The 26689-nt window shown below is 37.7% G+C and overlaps 1 protein-coding gene across 4 annotated transcripts in view; it reads left to right on the forward strand.

Annotated features, from left to right (window-relative positions):
* The window catches only part of SEMA3A (semaphorin 3A), a 330745-nt gene that overhangs the window by 66957 nt on the left and 237099 nt on the right, over positions 1–26689 (forward strand). For 2 of the 4 annotated variants that reach the window (XM_068920614.1, XM_068920525.1), the window contains exon 2: positions 20767–20837. The gene's annotated coding sequence lies outside the window, so the exon portion shown is untranslated. Of the gene's footprint in view, positions 1–5234; positions 5326–11485; positions 11584–20766; positions 20838–26689 lie in introns of those variants that run through there. The other 2 variants (XM_068920690.1, XM_068920445.1) reach the window with 2 other exon arrangements.

The following is a 26689-nucleotide window of genomic DNA, read 5'->3' on the forward strand; positions in this document are numbered from 1 at the left end:
TAAACACATCCCTGTATGTTTCATATACTTAATTGACGTAGGTAACATCCTAGGTTGAAAGGTCGTTAACTATAATGATTATTTCCTGAAAGAAAGGAGCTAAAGGCTCTGTTCAGTGAAGGATTTTGGCGCTATATTTCGGCTTATATCTTCCTCACTGAAGTCCAAAATTCCAGGCCAGAAAGATATCAGAGAGCTTCAGTCTAATACCAGAAGTGCCTAGGTGCAAGAATTATCTCTCTGTCTACCATGGGGTTTTCCTTCAAGAACTTTCTTTGCTAATTATGTTCCCAATTCCCAAGTCCAAGCAGCTAGAAATTACCAGATTTCAGCCTCTCTGTGATGTGGACACTAGGCAAAAGAGTGCCTAAAACATATTAGGGTCTTGGCATATATGGAACATACATATGGAATAAGCGTAGAACGTGCTTACACTATTCCAATGTATCCAAGGTTTCTTCATGACTATAAAACCTGAATCCATGTAGGTATATCATAGTGATCTCTGACTGCCCATAAATACCTCTTGTGTGATTGTGTGGAACACATGGTACCTATCTGCTTTGTTGTCACATTTCATGCATTGTGAAGCTGCTTAGGATACAGCTTTTAATAAAAGTTATATTTAAGAGATAATTTTATATGCATATATATATATATACACATACATACATATATGAGAGAGAGAGAGAAAAGACATTTGTTGGATCTCATTTGCATTCATGTGTACATTCCCTGTAATTATAACAGGAAGGATCATCCAAAACGATGGTAAAATCAGTGGGAGAACAGCAAAACTGTCAGAAATTTCTATGAGGTTCCTGTCACAAAGCATCACTTCATTTCTATCTTCCTGCTGGGTTGACACAAAGGCTGCAAGATTCATTCACCCTTTTCTATCTTTTAAATTCTGTTTTGTTTACCTTTGCCACAACAGTGGGAGGTGGAAGATGAAATATATTCAGCACTGAGAGACAAGCATTGCAGGCATATATACCACCTATAAACTAATGCAGCTGGAGAATGAGACCCATAAAACTGTACTGTGTGGATGCCATATGGAAAAAGATTCCATAATCTGTGAAATGGAAACCCTTTGTAGTGTAGCTTTAAAAAAACAAAACAAAACAAAAAAAACCTTTGCTACTCCTTCATTACAAGCGACCACAGAAGACCAGGGTAAAACTTGAATCACATCAAAGTGATTTATACTTCCCCAAACAAGTGTCCAGCAGGTTTCTGTACAAATCCTATGTGACAAGTTTCCTCTCAGGATATACCTACATACATTCTCTTGCTAGCTGAATTCTCCAGCTATTGACTAAAAATAAGTCCGTCGTACCATGGTAACTGCCTAGCTTTGCAAAGAATGTTGCCTTTGAGAACTTAAAAGGCTGGCAGGAAAAACACCAGACCTTCCTTACAGTGATATAATTAAAGCAAAGTTATCTGCTTATTTGGGATCAGAAAAGAACCTTCTCTGTCTCTCTTAAGATAAATAAATTGGGAAGTCTCCTTTCACTGAGTTATTGTGCTTACTCCTACACATCTTTGAATAGAGCTTCCCCAAAAATTATGAGACTGACTAAAAGCCGGACCAGCCTCACATGCTGGCAACCTGAAAGAGCAAATTTACAGTGAGGCAAGAGACTGAGCCATTTCATTACGACCGTCAATACATGACTGGCCTTATAAGATATATCAAGGAAAATGGCTGAAACCCAAATCCCTCAACGGTTTAGTCACCAGTCCCCAAATGCTGACTGCCTGATAATTGCTGTGAGAGCGCCCAGACTGTTCAACCAACAAACCACCTTCACTCTTCACCCCGTGTGACCAAAGCCACAACTATGGGAAACAGCTTCACAGTCATTCTTTTCGATACCCTCCCTTTTCCGTGGTCCTTGCCAGCCTTCCACACAGTAGGAACCCTGGAAACAAGCTCCAAACCTTCTCCTTCCTGACACATCCATGATGAACAGCTGCAGCTTCTTAGGCATGGAGTGCAGCTGCCTTGAGCAGTGCCATTGAAATAATCCACAAAGACAGTGAAAAATGGAAATACATTGTTGTGTGTATGGTTAGTGGTCTTCACGCAACAGCTAGATGGCTGGCTTCCAATTTGCCTTACTGAGGCCGTTAGAAATCACGTGAGAAACACAAGTCCGGTTCTTTTTTCACTATTTTACTTTGGAGCTATTTCTGTGTAAGAAGAAAGTGAAGAAGAGCAAACAAGATCATCATGCTCCCTCTCTCCTTTCTTGCTAAAATTCTTCACTGATATCATTACAAAACTTTTGCTGCCTTCAAGGGGGCTCACACTTCATCTAGGACTGCAGTTTGTGGTTATGGTTATAATTGTTCAGTATTATGCTGTAAGCGCTGATGCTATCTGAAGCAGTTCAGATACTGAGAGCAGAAGAGGCTCATTAGCATGGCATTTTGTCTTGGCTAATTAACGTGCAGCTGAGAAGCAAGTTATACTAGCCAAGAGGAGTACTTTATGAATACGTCTGGTATTCCTTCCAGCACCTGAGGTATCTCAAAGAGAACATTCAATTGTGGTGTCAGTATATCCTAAATCAGATTATGTTATGATTTGATTTATCAGAAAAAGAGCTTGAACTTATGTAACATAACTTCCTTACACTCAGCTCAGCACTTAGCAGCATAAGTGGGCAGGCGTAAGCCTGCACTCTGTGTTTTATGAAACTCCAAGTCGGCTGGTTGCTTCCTGTGAGGCCTACAGCAATTCCCACCACCAGCATTGCAAGGAAATAAAAGACAACTGTGTGAAAAAAATTAAGGATAAAAGTTATTTGCAAAAACCAGTGCCCCACAGTGTTTTATTCATGGCACAAAATCATCCAGCTGGGATGCAGTATATATAAAAACCCTTGCACGATTATTCCTTGGAAACGTTCTTATCCGATCAAATGTTTCTCAGGAATTTCTTCATAGACTGGGGACCTAAGACTATGTTTTAGAGGCATACTTCTGCTTGGTGTTGAGATCTGTAGCCTTAATCCAGAAGAAAAACTTCGCTTTAAATAGGCAGGCAGTCCCTTTATTAATGCATGCAAATGGTATCTTAATTCTGAAATGACGAAATTGAGAGAGAAGTTAGGAAAGTACTTAAGCAATTTTGTTTTGTGTTGCTTTCCTATTTCTATGAAGTAGGCAAGAGATTTCGGCCTGCAGCTATTTTTTACAGGGGTAAACCTTTCCCTTTGTTTCTTCTTCTTCATAATAAGAAACACAAGACCATGTGACTGGTGCAGTTTCACTTTCCTCTTGAAAATCATGTAGCATAAAATCTGAGTTCTCATTCTGTATAGGTTACTTCCTTATTTGCTAAAATCCATATCTCTAAGCAGCTTTACAACCTATTTTTAGCAGGTTCAAGTGGGAATGGGCCAGGTGCCTCCCTATTTACAGCTGGCAGTGAAAAAACTCAGCTAGGGCTAATTCTTGAGAGTATAGGTACTGCCACAATGTCTGTTCCTAAAAAACTGGCACTGGGAAATAGCAAGAGTATTGATATTTTTTCTCTCTTTCCTGTTCTTTTCTTTTCTGAGAAAATTTTCATGAGAGAAACAAAAGAAAAATATGTATGAGCTACTGGTATATACTGAGATATTTATGGGTAAATTTGGAGAAATAGAGTTTCCAGTTGGAAGGTGAAGAATCCTTAACTCTAGACAACTGTACAGAGTACTTTTTCTTTTGTCTTCTCTCTATTAGGCTATTAGTTTTTCATCTGCACCAAGCTCTAATCTTAGAACGTAAGCACCAGTCAGCACATATTGCTACCAGCAAACAGTGCTGTAAATTAAAACACACTAAAACACGTATTTCCCCTCGTCACAAGGACAGTAATACTATAAAAGTAAGCCCAGGCAACTTGGCTTTCTTGAGAATCACTGGAGCAGAAAGAAAAGCTTGTAAGGGTTGCTAATGTGCAAATGTGCACTGACATTTTTAAAATGTGCACTGACTTTTTAAGAATATACCTGCACAGTGAGTATTAAAGAAACAGATACGTTCATGAGAGTACTCTGAGCTAGTGCTTCAGTCTGTACAGCATGTAGTCGGATTTAGGTTCAGGCTCATATACTTCATTAAGAAACCAGTAATTCCGCTTGTTAAGCTGAAGGCAAGTAAAATATATATTTGTTACATCTGGGTTGCAAGATGAAAGCATGGGATTCATGATCATATATGCAGCTGTCTTCGATAGGAGACAGCAAGCAATAACTTGTTCTCACCGTATATAACACCTTCCAGACAAGAAACTCACAGTGGTCTGCAAAATCAGGGTATCTCCATAACATTTCAAAGATTTATTTCTCTCCTAAGAGATATTGTTATCTCCATTTTACAGGCAAAAAACTGAAGCAAAGACAGGCTACAGTCGATATTTTCAGACATTAGTTCCTTAAAAGATTGCTGTTCATCTGTCTTCAAGACTTGTTCTGGCACCTGTTAGCATAGTATCCAAGCACCTCCCATGCTAAATCAAAATGCTCGATGTATATCAGCTAGACATCTATAATTAGTACGTAAATAAGTAGAAGTCAAGTCATCTGTGGTTGCTCATTGTTGAGCAATCAGGGCATACGTTAAAGTAAACGTAGGTTTTTAGGTATCTATATTTACATTTAGAATTCTTATTAGAAATACAAGTAAAAGAAGAAACTTTTGGGAACATCTCAAGATGCCTGAGCCTACAATTGAGAAGTTAAAAGGCCATTCCTTTTTTGGAAAGAGAGGTTGCAAAACTGTGTAGAATTTTACAGGACAATGACAGGAATATTAGGATTGTATGCAAGTGTTTTTAAATGAATAAATAAAAATTTACTATCAATCAATTTTATACTGCTTATTTGTAGAGAACACTATAAATGAAAAATAAAATAATCATTGAAGAGTAAAATAAATTCCATTTATCGATACTTCTTACAATAATATTTCTAGGATAAAATGTTAGATTAAATGAACAAGAAATTGCTTTTAATTTTTTCTACTGGGCTGATATGTAGAGGCCTCATAATAAGCATTTTATAATGCACATTAGAAGGATATACATAATGCAAGATTTTTTTTTTTTGCCTCTTGTAATAATTAATATCATTAGGTAAGCCTTCGTTAATCTATCTATCTGAGTTATCACACCAATGTGATTTTTTTTCAATATGTGGTACATGACACACACTTTTTCGTACATTTCATAGAGTCACAGAAATACCACTCAGAAGGAGACTTTGGATGTGTCTAATATAGCCTCCTGTTCAAAGTGGGCCTGTTGCTAACACTCATCTTCAGGTGAGGATTTTTTTCTTAAAGCCTAACCTGAATGTCTCAAATTGCAATTTGTACTGCTTTTTCTCTGTTTTGCTATCTGCTACTACCAGTAAGTTTTTGGCTTCACTCTCTTTGTAACTCTTTTTCCTTTCCTCTTCTGTTGGTCCACTGTTGAGTCTAGCACTCCACCTGTAACATTGTTGAGTCCTTCCGTTTTTGAGTTCAGTAGTATCACAGTACGTTTAAACAAAGTATCCCCATCCCATCAATTCACACATTAAAAAATATGATTTAATACCATTTTATATCAACACACATGCATGTACATACACATATGAAATTCATGTAAACTTATATCTAGAAAATACACGTTTTCTACTATATTGAAAGCAATTGCAATTTTAGTCTGAAGTGGTCATTTCCTTTTGCTGATGGTGAGGTGAAATGTGTAAGCTTCCTTCCATATCCTCCCTTTATATATATTAATTAGAATTGGAAACTACATACACACAGAAACACATGCACACAAACATATATATGGTAGTTCCACATGCAGCCCAGACGTGCCAGGGTTTGAAATATTTTATTCAGGAAACAATTGCACTGTGGGATCTATATATTTTTTCCTTTGACAAGGTTTATTCTCAGGCCTGTTCGAACTTTTGGCTCCACAGGCACCCATGGAAACATACATAACTATTTGTGACTGCAGTGGGAATCATTCTCCTCTGGGCAAACAGATTTTTGACTGGAGATGGACATCAGCCATGCAGATCAGAGCCAAATAAGGATGTGAGAAGACTGAACCTTCCACATATTGAATATGGGATTCAGGCTTTTAATTTAACCCATTACACAGATAGGGACCATTTATGAAATGCGTGCTATGATCTATCTGAATGTTACTTGCATCTAAGATTTAGTTAAGGGTCTCATTTACATTTTATATTTGAATTCAAGAAACTCTTTAAGACACTCAGCTGAGTACCACTGAGATGGAGAAATCATGTGACAGGAGTAGTCTAAAAAGTCAGACTGCAGCCAAAACATAAGACGATGTACGATGAAAAAAGTTCATGCCACTACGGAGAAAATTTTTATGAAAATTAGAAAAAGTTTACTCAGAACAAAAGTCAGTCACAAAATATGATGCAAAACATGTTTTCTAGGTATGGAGCACAAGTTTTGAAATCTTCGGACACTAAAACATATATTAACTTTCTAGAAATCAAACTAATCCTTTCCTCCAAGTTTTGTTTGAGGATGAATGCAACACATAACCAATCCAACTTTATGGTTACTCAGGAGAATAGAAATGGCCATTTATTTGTTGTGTGAGAAAAAGATCATTCCTTGTGAGTTATGAACAAAGTTTTTGTCTGAAGTCCAGTGGCCATCTTTTTAAATGGTGAAGCAGGAAAAAATATTTCGAGAGAATAATTTTAACAAATATAAAGATTTATACCACTGGAGAGGAGGAGTATGAACATATCTAGCTTTTCAACAGCAGAACTTACTTGTCTTCAACTTCATAAAGAGAATTAATATTTTTATCCTGATTTTACAAAATCTAACTCCAAGAAAAGCAACAAGCTCTAATTTCATTATAAAAATTCTCTCTAGCCTTCAGATTAAATATAAGCATATCATATACGTCCTGTGATATAAGATATTTTTAGCATTGTTCTTTAACCTCTCTCAGACACTGTCAGTGAAAAGACAGTAAAAGCCACATTTGCTATATAATTTACTGCTACAATAAAAGCTAGTTTTTAATTCCTGGAATAACCTAGTGTTTTATAGGATAATGCCATAAATCCAGTGAACCACACATTAAAAATGGTTCTGGCTTTGAAAGGAGTGGCCTCAAGTACGTGGCAATCACGTGATATAAAACGGTGGTGCCCAGTAAGTGCACGATTGCTCTGATACTGAAAAAAAAAAAGGCCAATTTGCAGTTTGCCATAGCAGGCTTATGTCGTGCACAGCAGCTTGGTATGACTCATGAGATCTTATCGAAAACATAGGCTAAACCTGAAGTTTAATACTGGAAGTTACTTTTTCGTTCTAAAATATCTGTGTATTCGCACTACGTGCATCCCATCCTCCTTCAGTCTGGCAGACATTCCTCATGCCAATAGCAACATATTTTAGCATATACTATAAGTTGCACATTGATCTTTAGATCCCATCTGAGACTAAAAATGTCCCCTGCACAGATGGTTACCTCTACTTAACGCTATTTGATTGGATTTGCAGCATGAAATGTTGGGTATAGTAATGTGACCGTGTAGGAAATTTCATAATATCAACACTAAAACCGTAAATCTCCTATAGAGATTTTTATGGGGATAGACAACTATCTAAAAGGAACGGAGGTTATAGTTTGAGCAGGATACTTAATGAATTATTACCATATCATGATAGATACTGCACAAAATCAGAACAAAAAATAGTTCCTTCTCCAAAGATCATACAATCTAAATGGGAAATATAACATGCAGATTGGAGGGTCCAAAGAAACAATGTGGAAATAGTAATTAACATCATGACCAGTGGTACTAGTCTGTAACTTAGGAAAAGTTTGATTGTTTATACACAATAGCAATTTTTTTACGGTTTGTGGTTCTTCTTCCTTACTCTCTAAAAATGTAAACAAATAATATTTGTTAACAGAAGTGAGGCCTGTTAATTACCATATTTTACATTTTCTATGATACTCTATTGAGATAAATAGAGAGAGATATAATATCTAATTAATATATACCTCAGCCCAAAGTAAGAGAATAATTTCTAAAATTTAGACAAATTATCTAAAAAAATAACACCAATGCTTGCTGTACTGACTTTGTCATGATGTCTACTAAATAAAAAATTTCAAGTATGGGTACAAGTATTTTTGAATAGGAGGCAATGCAGTTTATAAAACTTGAATAAAAAAATGTACATCTTCAATACTCTTAAAATAGACAGAGGGAGCACATGTAAGTTGAAAAAGGGATAATTCGTCTGGGTGTCCATAAGACTAAGATCATACCAGGAAAATAAATTAAATAGAACATGTATAAATAAATATTGATTTAAATATCAATATGAGGACAGATATGAATATATTGTTATTAAGCCTGGTCATGGATAATTTCAAGAATAGCTCAACTTTTAAAAATTAATCTTGTTGTTTTGCCAAGATCAATAAGTCCTTGAATATCTATTGTATGAATGACTCTCGTAATAAAAAAAAAACCCTGACATCTAACTTTTATAAGTTTTTAGAGTCCAACTTTATAACCTTTGCTTTACTTACCAATACCTTAAAGTTGTAAGTTTATGCTAGCTTTTCTCTCCTACCTCATTTGCTACCAATTTTAATTTGTCTCACACGTAAATGAACTGATGCATAGCAGATGAATTTCCTGTTGCATAAGAGACTGAGTTCAGTAGATTTATCTTTGTGCATTAGGTAAACTTGCATTAGGCAAAATGTGCTAAACTTGCATGACATTTACTCCAGTAAGCCTTTTAGCAGTGAACAAACACAGCTAGAAATACAGTTATGGAAAATACAGGTGAACTGCAAACAGTAGGAATGGCCACACATTTTATTTCCCCACTATGAACTACATCTGATGGGTTAAAATTGTAAAAGAGATCAGTGTGTGTGGAAAGGATGCTGCATCTTTACCTAGTTGAATTTCCACCAAAAATAATGTCACGATGAAGAGGAATAGGAGAAAGAATAAGCTAGAAAAGCCAGAGATTAAGTCATCCCCCAACCTTCAGGCATTTCATGAAGACATCAAAGATAGAAGAACAGTTGCTGTAGGATCCTTCTGCTAATAATAGGAAAAGGTAGTTACCTCCAGAAGGGGACTGAGGACACAGAGTCAAGACACTAGCGTGTTTATGTCTGTCCATTGCTTATAAAAATTTAGAATACTCAGATACCTATCTTAGACTAAGTTGAAAGATGAATGTTTTGCGAGATAAATCTGGATCCTGATTTCTTATGGGTTCATGGCATGAAGAGTAAGAAATGCTGTTCTGGCCTGGGAATTGAAGTGTTTCTTTCATGTAGTGTCAGCACTTTGGGAAGAAAGAAACATCTGATATTCATTAATTATTGCAGGATCTTTTACAAGTAAAGAAAGCAAATAATTGCGTACGTCATGTTGCGTCCTGCCGTGTTCTCACGTAGAATTGATATGACAAAGGATGGCTCTCCTCTCGGGAGGATTTGTCAGTATGTCAGAGAGGCTGAGAAGAGAAGTTCTGTAATCCTTCTGAATGAGCTTCCACGTTAGCCACAAAAGGTGCTTTTCTTCTCTACGTTTTCACTGCATGTCTTAGAGGATGTGTGACTAAGTGCTTCTCCGCTCATGAAGCTGGCGTAGCTTTGTTGCAGTGATACAAATCCAGAGGGACCTGGGAGAAACTGAGCATGAACATACGTTTCAGGAACGACTGAGTGGGAGTAGGATGTTTTACCACATCCACCCTCTATATTCAGTTAGATTCATAGAACTGAAAACGCCCAACAGAAGCAAAGAATGTGCCATGATGTTCCAATAACCTAGTAAAGATTTGGATTTTCTGAAATGCGTTTGAAGTTGAGAGACCAGTGACGTCCTATCAGCTTGCAAGCTAAGGCAATAAGGTCGCCTTTTACAAAGCAGATAGCTATTTGGTACTGAGGGTTGCTTCTTCCATTATGATTAAAATACAAGTGCTGCGGCTCCCTGCACTGTAGTTGGCTGAATTTAGTAGCGAGAGCCCAATGTCAACATTTCAGAGGTAACTGTAGCACACATACGGCTGCTGGTTCGGCTCCTAACTGGCAAGAGTTTGGCGTACTCCTGAGTCCCCGCAATTCAAAGCAGCTCCAGTAAACTGAGACCGTTTTGTGGGGCTCTATGAAGACTGAATGTCTGACCTTCATTTCCAGCCTGCTGATGAGGATTTCATCACCTCGCTGTGCCACACAGGGCGCATCCACACTCAGACTAGTCTCACTTCCAACCCACAGGTGACTGTCAAGACTGAGTTACGTATATCAAAGGGTAAGGTTGGGTCGAGATGCTTGGCCTGTCCTTGTGAGAGAGCTTTCCGTGCGTGTAGCAGCACCACTCTCAGGGTGGGGACAGACGGAAGGACAGAGCGTAAGATTATCTCAGACAAGGCTGCCACGAGATACGTGCTCATTGCCGGAGCATGTCAGTAAGGATTATTCGCCCTTAACGCAGCAGTTTGCACAGCTGCTCAGACAAGCGGTCGCCCCATCTATAGCTCTGGGGGAGATGTGGAGAACTCCAGCAGGGAAAATAAACGTCTGTGGCGCTCAGTGAGGAAGTGTGCCTCTTGCTTAAACTCTCCTGGCCCGTGCCGAGCCTTGAATCAGCCTCGATCGGTTGGCCCTGATGCTTTGCTTAGTAGACTGAGAAGCTGATTCCTTTTGGATTCCTCTTTTGGAAGGCCTCAGCTCCAGCTGAGATAAAATCAGTGTCTGAAATCCAGCTGTAAAAAATCCAAAGTAGTAGAAACGACCTACCTTCCTGACGATGGCCAAATTCACTGTGGAAATATTTCTTTGTGCTCCCGTGGCCTGACTGATGGCTGGTAACTTTACAGCCCCAAAGTGTATTTTTACGCAGCAAAGTACGCTCACTGGCACAGTGAAGGCCAGAAAATAGGCATTACTTACTTTGTGTCATCACATCGACCTATGTTATGCCTAATTTTAATATCAGGATGAAATACTTTTGGCAGTGGTGAACAGAAAGAGAAGCTGGTTAGGCACTTCAGTGAGGTGCAGTAGAAATACCGGTTCTTCTTGTGTTTCGACCAATAACAGGTTTCAGTAGGGAAAGCTGAAAAAAGTCAATCAGGTGTTTACTTTCTGATTCCTTCAGGAGATAGCAGAATGCTGTTGTGTGTTAGTGGTTAAAGACACCAGAGACTTTGATATTCAAATAATATCAACATAAAGTACAACCAGGCCAAGAACCAGACACTGTAGTTTGTTTTCTTATTTTTAAATTATCTTTTTCTTTGACAACTGCATAGCTACACCCAGAAATGCAGTAATTATATCCAGAACCCAAAGAGGTCCATCATAACATGAAAATGTTGTGACATCATAGTCCTTGGTTAAGGAAATTATAATGATGGCAGAGATTAAAGCCACAGTGTAAGACAGGCGAGAGAAGTGAGCAGCCTCAGAAGGAGAGTTTCTTGCTCAAAAAAGCAAGAATCCTTTCCGTTTTGAGAAAGAGTTGTTAAAAGGTAAGTCACCTTACTTTTACAATGCTTCTTTGCAAGGGGGTGTTTTTGCAGACGTTTTTTCGATTGATGTACATTTAAAACCACTGCTGGGTGAGGTGGAAGAGGAAATAATGAGAAACAAATTCAGTGGAAAAACAAGTGTTGATGGTGTGACTAGGCAATGAAGTAAATTTATGAACTGATTTGATCATGGATATTAGCACCTCCTTTCCTTCCAGTGTGAGTCAGTGTGAACATAAACATCAGAGCTACGTGGAAAAATGTACCCCTATGGAAAAAAAAAAGTAATTAAAAAAAATAAAACTCTTTGCAAGAGTATTTTATTGTGTTGATGCTTCCTAAGCAAAAAAACAGTTGAAACAGCTGTCTCAATTCTCTTCAGACGAGGAGAAGGAATAAATGGGCACTAAGGACAGTGTGTGACATGCTCTGATAAATTTCTAAAAGTGGAATGTTAATAAGAGATTATAGTGTTTGTTTCTATTAAGACGTTACAGCATCAGAATCCACTATGCTATGAGCTATAATAAGATAAGACCAAAAAAAAAAGTTATTGACTCAAGTTCAGCTAATTTTTTTTTATCTCCTTAGATTAATATAGGAAATATTCTCCTTTACCAAACTTGAAGCAGTCTAATGTTTTTTACAAGCAAATTCACATCTCTAGCCCTAATCTTTTTGGCCTTTCTTGTGGAAAGGGAAGCCAAAAAGAGAAAACAAGAAAAGAGCTTTGTGGTGGTGGTAGTAATACACTGCATGTGTCATGAAATGCTATGAGAGCGCCATTTGTCAAAGACAGATTTCACCTCCAAAAATGATATGAAGTGGCTGTTATTCTAATGATGGATTAAATAGTCACTTTCCTTTTTTCGTTTTTAAATAAATAAATGTAATTTGGCAAATTTCAAACACCAGTGAACACTGATCATTTCACTATCGGTTCCTCAGCCAAAACCTAGATTTTCTTTGTTTCAGCCATATGTTCTTTCCTTTCTGCTGTATAACAATCTTGTTTTTGTAAGTTCATTGGAGCTGGCAGATAACTAAGAGAGCCTGAATTCCAAAGCAGAGTCAAAATTTACTTTATACCCATGACTAATATCAATCTGAACTCTATCTAATAGAAATATTGAGTAACCTCATGTTAATCTCTTCTCGATGCCAGCTATGACTAGCTATAATAGCTGAGGTCAGATCACTATCCCTGATATATACATATTCTCCTCCCACAGTTTTCTTTGGTAAGTAACTATACCAAGGAAGAACCCCACTTCTAGTTCAGGCTGGCCTGGTGCAATGAAGTCAAAAAATATTAGGCACACCCTGTCATTTAAAAATCCTTGACTCATGGTTGCACAAATTCAGGGTTTTGTTATTAATTTGCTACACATCTATTCTCTAGATATTTTCATTTATATTTTCTGATATTTTCTTGAGCAATCAGTCTTTAAAATATAACAGGTAGGTAGGCATATGGGCAGCAGATTATGCAACAAAAAAATTTAGCTTGTTATTTCAAGCTGTATGAGGACTCCCCCCAAAACATGTTCTTAGAGAGAACAAGCAGACTCAGCTATGACTTTTTCTTCATGAAAGTAGAAAATTGTATGAAATAAATATTATTTTGATTGCACAGATGTGCTATAACAAAGAAAATGCATGTGATATTACATTTTCTCTACTATAAAATGAAAAAAAAGTTACAATAAAAAAAGTCTAATCCTTAGCCTGTGTAGTATAAACCTAAAGCAGTGGTAATCAACCTTGATGCGTGACTAAGGCACACATCTGTCTATATGATTTATGACAGAACACAATCAGAGAATAAACTCTGTTCTTTTTTTTTTTTTTTTAAGAAATATAGTTCCCTGTAAGAGGATATTTTGCTCTACAATGAAGCATAGCATTTTTTGTTTTCATATTTTCTTTTCCACTAAGCTTTCTAAGAGTTATTATACATCTACAAGACCTGGTTTCTGTAGTAGCTATTACAGAAATCCTTTTCCGTCTTTTCTGTACAGAAGCTCAGAGCTGTTCTTGATGTCAGAGAAATGGTTTAATCTTTTTTTTTTCCTAAAGCAGAAATAGACCTCTTCCTGAACAATAATAATAATTCTGAATCAAGCACCAAGGAAATAAAGTATTTGTTTTTAATATCTATGCATCAGGTTACTGTATATAAATAGATCTAGCTAACAATTTTTCTGTAAATGCTCTTTAATCTTGAGTGTCACATTTGGAAGGGCCAAAGACTATTTCATCTTTATGCTTATTTAATAACATTTTCAGTAAAAGTACCAGCTACAGTAAAGGTGTATGGTGAAGACAACATGGACAGTATCAACACTGGAATTTGATGAAGACCATCTAATTAAGCTAATGTAGGCCACTGAACTTCCATTAGGTGATAACTTTGCCTTAATACAGATATGGATTGTGTTCAAAGCAGTAAGCCCTTAGGTAATACTTGACTTTTTTTTTTTTTCTTAATGCAAAGGATGTGTTTATAAATAAATAAAGTATCACTTGAGTTAGAATAGGAGGACTTGAAATGTTTGTGCTGAAGTCAATGGCAAGATTTCCACTGACTTCAGGTGGAAACTGTCAAGTAATTTAGAGCACAATGTTTTCAAATGGCCTGGAGTTTTATTATTTGACTTTATTTCAGACGAAGGTCATGAATATGGGTTGAAACATATTTCAGTGATCATCAGTTACAATCTCAGCAATGCAGAGAATAATATAGCATCGTAGCAGAATATTTCACTGAACAAAAAATACACCCAGTTAAGAACTTAAAATAGTTCCTCTTCTCCCCACTGTTGATCCTTATTTACACAGTTGTAGTGAATCATTTTTGAAGGTTCATCTCACCAAGTCAGTTTACGCTACTAGTGTTAGCTGGACCTGCCAAACTAGCTGGTGGGGAACATTACGTAAGACGCTCGCTGTGCAAAATTTCTGGATCTCTGCCTCAGGGAGGAAGCAAATTTTGCTTATGCATTTGTCATTTTTAATGACCTTTTCGGAAGGAAATTGCAGGTCCTGTGACATCTATCTGCAGGAAAGCTGGCTTAATAAAGAGAGGGAAGGTCTTGCATCAGTGAGAATGGAGTAGTCGGTTAGTAATTTCTACAGTCATGCCAAAGTTATGTGATGAGGTTTATACAATAGTGTATTTAGATGGGCCTAGAGCAAGCTCAATGAGAGTAGGAGGCATGGGTGATGGATTTATTCACTGCCTTTGCTATATGTCAAATACCTCATAGCATTACATTATGTTAATCTGCAGTTACATCTGCTTCTGCATCTCCTTCATTCATTCTGGAATCTTTATCATAGGGCAATCAGAAATGCCGTAAGTAATTCTGCATGTGGAACAAATATAGCAGCTCCATTAAATGGAATTTTTTGGAAGGCATAATCTGAAAGAGATCAAAACAGAACATCTATCACAATAAATGTTTTGTCTATTTGAAAGCATAAAATACACATTAAATTTTAGTCTTGAGTAGAGTAAACCAAAGATAATAGTTTAGAAACTACACTCTACTCTGTTAAAATCTGTTACATACATTAGCAGAAGGTTTTTATCTTTTCTTTCCCCTCCAAATTCCAATATTTGCCAGGCTACTGAAGTAGAGAGAAATTCATTTCAGGATGACAAGACGACTCTATTATTCATGACTCTATTTCTTTCCCAAGTTCCATGACATTTTGTCTTTATCTTAAAAACAGCACAAATGGAGATATATTAATATAGGAAAGGGATAGTCAAAGACAGTAGTGCCCAAATGACAGAAAGCAGAAGCAAAGAGTTTAAAAATATGAATCAGATGAAGGATGCCAGATTCTGCAAAGTACTAAAGTGCTCAAGTATAAGGCTGAGTTCCTGCTGATGCCAGAATACTTTCATATTAAATATCTTGGAGACCTCTCTGCTCGGGGGTAAAAGCCTTTTCCAAAGCCTATTATAGTCAGTTTAGTGTCTGTGCTAACACAACAAACTTTTAATTGTGCCTCACCTCCATAGCATTCTTGCTCCTACCAGTTCAGGGAGCAAAACTCTTCATTGTTTAGATCACTTTGGAGTGGAGCTGGAAAACATATAGTATTTCTCTGCAGCAGCCTGATTCTCTGTTCAAGAAGGACAGAATATAGCTCCTCAAACTTGACATCTGCCTTCTGTGCCTCTGGGCTCCAAAAGTAGCCATCAATTACCTTTTTTTTTTTTTTTTTAGTGCAGCTAGTGCATAAAACTATTTTTATTTTCTTAGAAGACCACCCATGAGGCTTTCCTCTTCACTTTTCCAAAGTTGTTTCTCATTGGGGCTAATGTGCTTGCTCTTATACCTACCAGCCAGGAAAGGCTTTTGTTAATAAGGCCAGTTCTGAAAATGCCTGTATTCATTTTCACCAATAATTTCAGAGAAAAGGAAATGTTTCTCCATCAGTTTCGCTGCCAGTGGGATTCCAAGACTACACAAACACACACACACACACACACACACACACACACACACACACACACAATCATATGCACAGTACAGCTTCTGAGAACATTTACAACTGGAGACAGTGAAGCCCAATTGACAAGAGTTGAATGTACTTTGTCCAAACACAGCAGAGATTTTGCCTGTCTCTGAGTCTAATTTTGAAAGGTCACGTTTTCACAAATGCACCTTTGGAGATCATTTGGGGAGTAAAAACGATATTTGGGATAACTTACCATTTCTTCATTAATAGAATACTAGTCTCTCAAATGTTATCAGTCACAGTACAATTATTATGTTTGGGATAAAATTTTTCTCTGTGCAGAACACAAAATTATGGTTTACATAACATTTAAATACTGCTTACAACTGATTTTAATGACTTACATGACAAACAGTTCTAGCATTGAGTCAAGGCTAAATATCATCTGTCACGATTACGGTCCAGTGCAAATATTGTTGCTTAAAATCAATGAGAGATACCTTCTTTAAAAAGTATTAACTTGCACATTGTGCTTTGTGTACTTATAATGTTGTGATAGGACTTACGTCAGGCATAGTGTTGAGATGAGCCTGTCCAAACCTTTTCTTAGAGTGAGAAAAAACCAAATCTCCAAAATGGGTTTGATTAGAACAAAATCTAGTGATATTTTATACAGAGAAAGCTCAGGTGTGTTAGGTGAAGGAAACTAAAATGAGATGATTTGAAATCTCCCTCTGTTCACTGCATCTTTCAGATCAAACTCTTATTCCCAGCGGATTCCTATGTAACCAGGAAAAGTTTGCCTTCCCATCACTTCTCTGTGCTGATGCTGCTTTTCTCAGGAGTCTCTGTCCATGATGCAGCCTCCTTGTTCAGAAAGGAAATGCAATCTGTCCTTCCAGAGGGTCCTCTCTCAACTTATGCTTAGTATTCTGGATAACATGAGCTCGTGGAGCCCTTTTGCCTGTCGCTAAGACCTTTTTATCATATATTGTCTATAACCTATAACAGGCATACAGAAAAAAAAAAAAAAAACAACTCAATAGGAAAGCATGAAGAGTTGCTTCATGTGAATTTATTACAAGTCTATTTAAGTCCATTAATCAAAATAGCTGCCCAAGCTAACAGGCTATGTGAAATATCGGCTTAATACAAAATCACTCTATGCCTGCAAAAGCTCGTAGTTCAAAATTATCCCTCTCTTCCTTTTGCCTTGAGAGAAAGAATAAAATGAGAAGATTTGCCTATTAAACTGTTTGATTTTTTTAATCATAGGACACTTAACAGGGTGGTCTGCTCCTTTCCCATCTAAAGCAGTTGTTGAGGGAGTGCGGAGGTATGGCTGGACCAAGCTGCCCATTTTCGATTATCAGAGCCAGCTGGAAAGGGGTCAAATGGTTCCTGTAAAGGATTGAGAGACCCCAGCTGTAAAAAGCAGCAGGAGGTAGCTTGGCTCCTGTGACTGGCCCTGGAGCAGCGGGAGCGGCACGCAGGGAAAAGCAGTGCAGATCCTACAGCTTGTGTAGGAAAGACGATTGCATTTGTTAGGTGCATGTGTGCGTGCGCTTGTTCGTAGGGCTGAGCCTTCAGGTTCCTGTGTTTGAGTCAATAAACATGCCCTTGAGGGAAATGCCTGAAAGAGCTACAAGAATGCTGTCAGTCCTTCCTTCTTGAGAGAGGTGGAGGATGTTTAAAATCGGGGGCATTCATTCTGTTTGTGACTGGGAGCTTTGGATTGAGCTTCATATGCATAAGAAAGAAGTACGTGCACCTGCAATGAGAATTTCAAAAGGGATTAATAACGTTGGGTGCTTAAACTTTCGATGCCCCTCTTGAGACATCTTAAAAAGGCTAGAAAGTCAGCTTAAAAAGCAGAAACAAAACCTTAACATTGAAACATTTAATTCTTTACATTTTCTTTATGTTTTTGTGGCTTAAAGAGAAGTTCTGGGTCTCTTCTGCATCTGATATTAAAAAGCATAACCTCTTTAACACACAATTTTAATTGGAAATTTTAGTACAGAGAATGCTTTTCTGTCCAGATGATAAAACTCTAAAACTACAGCTGTTGCTGTATCTCCAGAAAGTGTTGATAGAACTTTAACAGAAGCATCACTATAGCATTGTTTTAATATCACTTAAATTCTACTATGATTAAGAAGAATATGCTTTCTTCAGCTGTTGTACGTTAAATGCAATAGTTTAGTTATGGGCATGTAGGTCACAGATTCACTTCAGATTTAAGACGTTCTACAATCAGCACTTTTTTTTATAAAAAATCATACTCCATAGAGGAGTAGCCTAGCAGGATGTTCAGCAGGATGGCTGTTGTAGTGATTAATAACTCTCAGAGGGAATCAGAATGCTAAACCTGCTTAATACACCTAGGACACACTTAGCTATCTCTTAAAACAACTTTGTTAGGAGCAGATTAAGAAAAGATAAAATGCAAGAATCTACAGAAATATCTCTTAGGAATTCTGAATCTGTTTACTTTTAATACAGCTTGTATTAGCCTCTACACTGTTAAATTCAGCGGGTTTGCACCAATGTTGGGTCTGTAGAAGTCAATGAAAATGACTTCTACTTCCCTCAGTGGGCTTTGTTCAGGTTCTAATGCAAAAGAGAGTAAGGTCTGAATTTTGTCTTTAGCCTGAAATGAAAAAGAACACTGTGAAAAACTGAAGTATGTCCCCAGAGAGCAAATCAGACAGCAGCGATTGTATGCGCAAAAAAAAAAAAAAAAAAAAAAGGCACTATGAACACTGTTCCCTTCAGCAGATAGGGTAATTTATTGCATTTTAAATCATTGACAGTTAAGGTTACAGAAGATCAACTCTTGTATTTCTGAGATATTAAAACTTTTTTTCTAATTACTTTAATTGTGCCTGATGGTTTCTTTTTGACAGCTGATGTGGGCAAGTTCACAACACCGTTTTCTTCCACTGGCTGACATTTTGTCTGCAAGTGCTTTAAAACCAGAGGTTAGACTCTTTCTTTCAGCAAAGTTCTTGTACCACTTTTCTACAACAAGAGAAGTGTACTATAATCTGATCTCCTCCTTCTTATTTCAGAAACTTATTTAGCAAAGTTCTCCTCATGTCAATCACATTCACAAGCCTTGAGCACTTCAATGAAGCTGTAAATCGTGCTGCATATGATTCAAATATGGAAGCTTTTTTCTTCTTTTTTTTTTAGCTAGACTCACATGTAACAAGCAAGACGTTGCATAATTTTACGTGAGAATGTTACAAACTTATCTGCCAAGGAATGTTAGTCTTTGTGCAAGCACAAATTAAAATACAAGATATATGCCCTGAATCTGTAGGATCCCACAGCATCTGCTACAACAAATATAACAGCATTAATCAACATAGTGTATGCGTTCCAAACAGAAAACTTTAATTTGAGATGTTTAGTAAAGTGAACTGACTGTAGCTCAAACTGGGTTTAGCTCCATTTGGCTTTGACCTTGCTCAGATAGATTTCATATGGAGAGTGTTTAAGAAGTCGCAGTTTTTTCTGCCTTCCTCCCTAACCCCTTCTCTCTTTAGCACCTCTTGATGCAGAGGTATGCGAGGTCCCAGCGCAGGAAACCGCAGCCGGGGGTATGAGTGCTCTCGTGAGATGCGTCAGGCGGGGGAAGCTGGTCACATTGCCGGTGGAAGTTTTGCACCGGTGCCCAGAAGGTCCATTTAGATGCCAAGCAGAGCTCTCATTAATGAGCAGTAGAAAGACTTACATATTTTTCATTTAGCTTGCTTTCTTGCAGCTTTTCAGGCAAAGCAAAACAGGAAAAAAAAACAAAGCAAAAAAACAAAACAGAAGGTAGAAGGAGATGGGGAGATTCATATAGTTTAAAGTTAGTGCAGGAAGGTGAATTTCCTGAGGTTTTCCAGTGAAAGGAGAAAGGTTCTTTTAGAGCAGAAGTTTAAAGTTAGATGTTCTAAACTACTCCGGCATGAACTTGGCTTTCTGATCAATATTTTTTTGGCTGAAGTTAGCCTTTGTGAATACCCACGGATGTGTCTGAGACCTACCAAAAATATACATCGTTCTTAAGTCTAGCTCCTAGGCAAGGGCAACTTGACATCTGTGTTACAGCACTCTGGCTGACATGAGATCAGATTCCTTGGCATGCTCTTTGGCTTGTTACTTTTTTGCTATAGGTTTACGCATGCACTGCTCCACACCTGTGCTGTGTGCTATTTATACAGCTCTGCAAAACCTCCTGTCCCCTCTCCAGATAAACTCCACCCGCCATGCAAGATTAACTGAGTGGGCCAAAGCACAACCACGGTATAATGTTTCAAAAAGTGAATCTAATTTAGTTCAATGTCTTTTGTCTAAGCTTACCTTTATAAGGAGATGTAACTTCATTCCAATAAAAAGTGATGCATGAGGAGTATTATTTTTTTCTATTAATGAGACAGCCCTAACAAACTGCAGTTGCAAACCAAGATGACTTCATTTCGTTACAGCAAAAAGACTGATATTTTATACAAGAGCAATACGACTGTGTTTCATCACAAGCCCCCTGCCCAAATCGTATTGAATTTAGAATGTTCCCTGTTATACTGTCAAGGTTTTGAATTCTTTAAAGCAATTGGTTATGTTCTTACTTATTTTTCAAATCATATAGGTAAGCTTTTGTGTTTTACCTGTAAATTGGTTATATTTTTCAAGTGTAAAATTCTTTTTCCATAGGAGTATCGAAAGAGACACCAATCAAACTGGATAATATCGCTTTGACTATTAAGCATTTGTGATTGTGTGAGGTAAGCTCTTTTTTTAAACATTTATTTAAATAAGACAAAACTATTTGTTACTGGTTGATTCATGGTAATAATGGATTCTGTACAATATTATTGTGCTGCTTGAAGATACTAATACTTTGAAAGTTATGTGAAGGATTGGAATGTTAATTTCCATTAATTTTCTATTAAAGCCTCAGCTATAAGTACATATAGACACTGCTGATTTGAAGGGAGACAGATATACTATATCTAAATTAAGATATACTATATCTACCTAATTACTATATATAAATTAAGGCATAGGTGCAACCCATGGCAAGTCCTACAGCTTTGCTTCCTGGTACGGTCCCCAAATACTCCATGTCTGTTTATTAAGGTGAAACTTGGCTATTCAGGACCCCTAGGTGAACTTTACTTCCTTTTGGGGAACTTAGGTAAGTGGGCAAGGCAGCAGGTGCCACTGTCCTGAGGAGCAGGGGACTGAGACTGATATTCCTGCCTCTGGGTCAGGATGTGGCCAGAGCGTGTATGTGTGTGATGGGGCTGCAGGTACACCACAGCTCCAAAGCGTCAGTGCAGTCACTGTGAAAATGCTTTTTTTCATAATGGGCATGGTTTTTGCTCCGAAGCAAGCAGCACTCACAAAAGTTTGTTCTTACAAGTTCAGCTCTCGGCTGAGTATTTGCATGTCTGAAACAGCTTCAGGTGTAAGAGCTCAGACACTGCATCCACAATTCAAGGGGCACAAATATTGGAGGCGAAAGCTTCAAATGAGAAAGGAAAACCATAAGCCTTGTTAATACTCTCACAAAAGCCTTATGAACCTGGAGATTTGTTACTGAAGGCCCTTGTAATTTTTAGCATTCCTCTTTTTTATTGGATTTGTAACTGATTATGGGGTAATTCCTGCTTGTGTGAACTCTGAAGTAATTATGACCAGTATTCATACAGCTTCCTCACAGAAAGGTAGGCTTTCGATAGTAGTTTTATTTAGATGCTCTGAATCATTTTGCGGAGCAGCCTGTCTTCCCTAATTGCAGTGCACTCAGCGCAGAGATGAAACCTAGCGCTAGATGATATGAATACGCGTTCAGACTCGCATCGTTCCAGTACACGTTCTGGTGAGAGGACTAAAGCACTTCAGCTCTTTTCATGAAGAATTTTCTTTCTCGATGCGTGCATCAGCTGCTGCATATGGAGCAAGGTGCACCAGGGTTTCTCATTTTCCTTTCCTTTTCCCCCGGAGTTACAGTCACAGCGGGGACAAAGAAAAAGAGCCTTTTCACTCCCTTGCCCAGCCAAGAAAGAGTTATGATAATTTAGCCCTTAGTGTTTAAGCCATGGTCCAGTGCTGCTGAAAGTAACTGAGCTTGGCATCATTTGAAGGAGCTTGCCGAACTGTGAAAGGCACTGACATGGCTATGATTAAAAAGTATTGAAAAATTATGAGCCACACCACAAGACACCCTTATTCAGGTGCATGAGGTCAAGACAGGTTAGTATGCAAGGAACTTTTTTGTAGTTGACACTTGCGTATGTCAGGCAAGGACCTACTAAGAGCTGTTTTCTCGGGTGTATTCTGTCCTTCCCCTCACTGGCCAGACTAGAACTGGAGAACAAAGTTTTCAGTTATAACAGTCGATCTTGCTATTCATGTTGTTTAGAAGGGATCGTGCATGGGCAGGGGTCCTCTCTGTATCTAATTCTCTGTATCCCATCCTTTTGATTTAAGTTTTTTCATTCCTGGGTCAATGAGAACCTGAGCAATAACAGAGAAGGAAAGTTGAGTCTGTGATATATGATGGAACCAGATGAAAAACTTAACTGACTGAAATTGTAGAGATATGATAAATTTTGGGGAAGTTCCTAGTTTCCTGAGCACCTGTTCACACAACTACACCTACTAAAACTTCAAAACAAAGGTTTTACTTTTTAGCTTCTTTTAAAAGTAAAAACAGCCTCTTAGCCAGTTAGCAAACTGGAAGTAGCAAACTTCCAGTTAACTAGGTACTTTAGGTTGAGATGAATGTCATTTCCAATACTTTGGAACTATGACTGACCCCAATGTATAAAGATAAATATTTTGTGATACTGAATAATATTTTACTCCCGTTTTCATAGCTGTATTCCAGACTATAGATGAAAGCTAAGTATCTGTTTTCTTTTTTTGGCAGACAATGATCTCCTGATTTTTCCAATCTAAATTGCCCTCCAGGGCAGTAATAAAACAAGTCATGGCTCACAAAGTAAATTTCCTGTGTACTAATTGAAAACGGTTTCAAATTTATTAGGATTCCCATCATCTTCCCTAGATCTGATGCTTGTGTTCACAGTAGTCAACATGTCTATTAATATATTTACCTGAAAGATAAAAGTCATATTAAAAATAGTTCTCAGCTATGTTAAAAATTAAAAAAAAAACATATGCTATGTAATTGAATGTGGTAATGTGGTTTAGAATGATAGCTGAAACTGAACACTCCTTCTCATTACATATCTGATATTGCTGTACTGCCACATCCTTTCCAGTTTGTGTTCCCAGACACTATCTGTAATGCATGGTCTGTTAGAACCTGCTGATGGGCCTTACTCTAAGATGACAGAAAAGGCAGGGGAGTGGGCACATTGTTTTCTTCTTTTTTGCTAGGTTTGTCTTTGTCTTGTATAAACTACAGGAGATGGAAAGAGAAGGGCTGTTGAAATGTCCCAGCTTTCTCCCCCTTCAAGCCCCACCACAAAGTGTAAGTGCTATGCGAACCATTCCACCAGAACCCACAGAGTCCGCCTACCGCTCTGTGCAACCTCCCTCCAAAATGTTGTATGGGGGGAGAGGGCACTTGTCAGACTTCCTGGCACTACATTTCATAGCAGAGTTCCTCTAGCAAGAGACCACAACCCCTTATGCAGACTGAATTAATAATAGGACAAAAGCATTTGGCCTCCATGTGGATGAGGATTGGCTGGAAAGCTAGAATTCTGGTTTCTGAAAGATTTCAGGGTTTGGGGTTTTTGTTTTATTTTCTTCATCATGATAAACCAAAAATGTTTAAAAAAACAAAAAATCCTCCTTATTTTCATTGTAGTAATGATGTGAATACTCTAACATAAAATAGCTCAATAGCTATGAAAATCACCTATGATTAAAAAGCAAACCAAAAAAAAAAGAAGAAGAAATAAATTCTCTCATGTCTCAGGTGAACACTGGGACAAAATCAATCTCTTTTCATTGCTTCTGTTGAAACTGTTTTGCTTTGTGCAAATACTTAAATATTGGGCCAGAGCAACTGGCTAGCTGCCGATAAAAGAATGGAATTTCCATGCAGAAGATGGTTGTATATCTCAAGAGATGTGGGAGACCACAGTTCAAATTGCTTTTCAATCTCATCCTTTCTTTGGTGCAAGGTAATCCCTCAAGATAGGGGGAAAAGCACTGTTTGTGAAACATCTCTTGAAATGGCTTTCTGTATATGCTCTGTGCCCTTGGAGAGATACAGTCTTTCTGATTGCTCTTCCACTTTTATGTATTTTATCTTCTTATATTCATTGGGCCATAATACAAATGGATTCATTCTATATTCTCATGTTTTGCACAGGGTAAAGTACAATTAAGGCTTAACGTACTTCTTTTGGGATTTTCTGTGCTGGATCTTTCTGGGATAATTGTCATATAACGTTCCTGAAAATTATTAGGTGGGGAGGGGTGGGGGGGGGAGAAATCTATATTTTGATTAATCATATTTGTTCAATAGAAATCTACTTTGCCGGAGCAGTCCCAACCAGCTGTAATGCAGACTGCCTTTGCTCCATGTTTGTCCCCTGAATGCTGCAGTGGACAAAAGCAATCCTCAAAACACCTGGCTTTGTTTGCACATGCCTTGGTGCCTTTTGCCTCCACTGCCTTTCCCATCCCAAAAAAGAAGCGGTTGTTAAAGTCTAGAATCCTTATTTTATTTAGGTCTGACTCTGAACACTGTGGTTTGGGCTCCTGTCCGTTTACAGAGGTATATTCTCAACTAGTATACCTAGGGGAACTGTATTAATATCTGCTAGCTATTTTATCCAGCCACAGTTTCTCTGTCATGACTCATGTTCATAGCAAAGACAGTAGAAGACCAGATGAGCAACAGTCGCAACGCTATAAACTAATTCCCAGATGTAGAAAAGACGAGTTCTAATGGCTATATTGTACATGTGGAAATTAAGTCTAAACATACTGCAGTCCCCATATACTTGTGAGCTTATTAAAATATCAGTCATGACAGCAGCACAGCAGATACTGTGTTCCTCCTTCTGTACTCCTATATTCCTGTATTTTTGGTACATTCATGGTAGCTTATAAAAAAAAAAAGGATAAAATAGATATTCTATTATCATCTGCTTCCTGCTATGCTTAGTACAATAGTAAGAGAACTTTAAAACATACCCACAGCACTCAAGTAATTCTAGTTCCTTTCAAACTGTTCTAAGCAGTAGTTGAACCTTTTCACTCTTACATGCTAGTATTGTCCTATAAAGCTGCAGCTGAAAATTTATCACATTACTAATGTTAGAACATAAAATAACATGTTTTATGCAGAGAAATCCTTTCTTTTGGCAGGATTATATTTCAGAAAGCTGGAATACAGAATTATGAAGTGATTATAGAATCCGTCAATAGTCAGATAATGTTTAATGGGAAAAATCTTGAAATCTGTAGGCTCTCCCAGATATGGGCCCAGTTTTGAAGCCATGGCAAAAATCTTTTCAACTTGAACGGGCAGTTTATACGGAGAACTGGGCAATGGGTCTGATTTTCTATTTGGTTTCAGGTCATCAGTGTGGTAGCGTAAAAAAGCTTCAGAGTTAGTGTAAATTATGCTTTTCTGTTCCTCCAGCACCTCTATTTGTTTCAGTAGGGGTCCAAATGTTTTGGAATCTGAGTTGCATGCTAATACTGATTAGGGAGTTCTTAAGAAAATAAGCTATACCTTATCCTTTTACTTTAGCGCTCTCATTAAACGTTTCCCCCACAAAAACACTCCTCAGTCCATCTGAATTTCAGAATAGCATTGCATATTCTAATGACATATTAGGCACGGGCAAAAAGGCATGATACAATCAAAGAAAGAAATGTATGTCCCGATTTATAGCTTGAACTTCTATAAAGCTGCTCTGAAGAAGTTCTGCTAGATTTATCTTCCTATTGTGTTTCCTTTTGTCTCTGCATTCCTATGCTAGGAATTAGGCCTAAGAGAGAGAAAGCTATACTTTTAGCCTAGCCAGGGGCCAAGTACCAATCAGTCTATCTGCACATTCCTCTTCTGTTAAAAGCAAACCTCACTCTAATAGAAAATCTCAGCTATGTCCCAGGACAATGCTACTTCAAAGGTCAACATGTCATTCATGTCTAAACTTCAGGGATGTAGTAAAACTGACATTTGAAACCACAAGCCACAATGTTTCCTTGTTTTTTTAAAATGTAAACAGGAGTGGCTGCAGAGAGTCACACAGTCAAAAATGAAATGTGGACACAATGAAGAGAGGCTCATGAAGGAAAGCAACAGCGAGGCAATTTATGCAAAGAAAAATTGTTTCTAAAATGCCAAAAGAACATTAGTTGCTGTTCTGTTCTCAATATATGGTAGCTTGATTCAAGGGGGAAATATAGATTTTTAGGAATGTCAGCATGAAGATAAACATCACACTAGTAGGTCAAGGGGTTGGGGAAGAGGATATGTTCACCACATTTTCTGGCTTTCTGCCCTACCTATGAATCTGAGCATAGTTGTATAACAAGTTATATGTGGTTATGATAATCATATTTAGAGACATATTGGCTATTTTGTTATTAAAAAATGTACATCTGTATCTCTCCAGGAGGAAATGCAGATTTG

Source organism: Struthio camelus, chromosome 1 (genome assembly GCF_040807025.1).
Source record: "Struthio camelus isolate bStrCam1 chromosome 1, bStrCam1.hap1, whole genome shotgun sequence".
Lineage (NCBI taxonomy): Eukaryota > Metazoa > Chordata > Aves > Struthioniformes > Struthionidae > Struthio > Struthio camelus.